The sequence below is a fragment of the Engystomops pustulosus genome, chromosome 11 (genome assembly GCF_040894005.1).
Source record: "Engystomops pustulosus chromosome 11, aEngPut4.maternal, whole genome shotgun sequence".
NCBI classification, from domain to species: Eukaryota; Metazoa; Chordata; class Amphibia; order Anura; family Leptodactylidae; genus Engystomops; species Engystomops pustulosus.
In genome coordinates, this window is record NC_092421.1 from 55551569 (window position 1) to 55552909 (window position 1341).

The following is a 1341-nucleotide window of genomic DNA, read 5'->3' on the forward strand; positions in this document are numbered from 1 at the left end:
TTTTTCATCCACCTCCTCCTCCACTTCCAGCTCTTTCTCCTCCACCTCCTCCTCCACTTCCAGCTCTTTCTCCTCCACCTTCTGATGTTTCCGTTCCTCTGGCTCTTCCTTCTCCTTGCTATATAACATAGAACTTAAATTATATTCTGACCAACATTGGGGTGCAGATTTTATGTGGACTTAGTGGGGAATTATTATTGGGCATAGGATAAATGTGAAATAAAGTATGTGACCCCCTCGGATCCAGCAGTGTTGGTGTAGTCCAGCCCAGTTGTATACTTACATGGTAACAGGCATAAAAGATGTCATTTCCTCTGCAATTCTTAGCCTAAAATAGATAACACATCACTGTTTACTGGAACTGCCAAACCCATGTTCCTCATGTACCCCCACCCATGTCCCCCATAAGAAGCAGCAGGACTGGTGCCCCCAATGGAAATTTACCAGTAAATATAAATGTCTATATTGTTTTATAATTTATAAAGTCCAAACAGAATTAACCCCTTGTATTTATTACCATTTATTTGGGTCCGACCCGTGGACTTTCCACCACCACCTGTTGGGGAATATAATGAGATACATGATGTATACAGGTCAGGATATTCTCATTCATAGACATGATACTGTTGTAGGTAAATGTAAGGGATCAGTGACTTGTCACGTGATACAAATCTGAGCAGTGATCTACTTAAGTCATCTCCTTCTCCTCCTTTTCTTCTCGATCTTATTCACCTCCTCTTCCTCGATCTTGACTTCCTCCCATGCTCTCTTCACCTCCATCCTCTTCTTCCTGATGTTCTTATTCTTCACCACCTCCACCTTCCTGATGTTAATCACTTCAATCCCATGTCTCCATCTCCTCGTAATTATCCATCCTAAAAGTAATAAGACAGCACATATTATATGATCTATACAGATTAGGACATAGATAATAAAAGGGCAGCCAAACTGGTGCTATGTTTACACAGGGATATTTCAATTAACCCCTACAGGACTCAGCCCCATTTTTCAAATCTGCCCTGTGTCACTATAAGTGCTTGTAGCTTTGGAACGCTATGAGATATCCAGGGGATTTTGAGATTGTTTTCTCGTGACATATTGTACTTCGAATTAGTTTAAAAATTTGGATGAAATCTTTTGTGTTTAGTTATGAAAAAAAAACTACATTTGGCAAAAATTTTGAGAAAAATCTTTATTTTCAAAGTTCTAAATTCTCTACTTTTGATGCAGATAGTCATAGCACCCAAATAAATTCATAACTTACATTTCCCAAGTGTCTGCTTTATGTTGGATGTTTTTTTAAGATTCCACATATTTTACTAGAATGTTATGAGGCTCAGA

The 1341-nt window shown here is 38.7% G+C and overlaps 1 long non-coding RNA gene across 1 annotated transcript; it reads right to left on the reverse strand.

Annotated features, from left to right (window-relative positions):
• Positions 1–283: 283 nt before the first annotated feature.
• Positions 284–791, reverse strand: LOC140106287 (uncharacterized). The gene is made up of 3 exons (XR_011850759.1): positions 733–791; positions 518–556; positions 284–328 (listed from the first exon to the last, which is right to left on the reverse strand). It is a non-coding gene; the product is annotated as an uncharacterized lncRNA (long non-coding RNA).
• Between the last annotated feature and the right edge of the window lie 550 nt (positions 792–1341).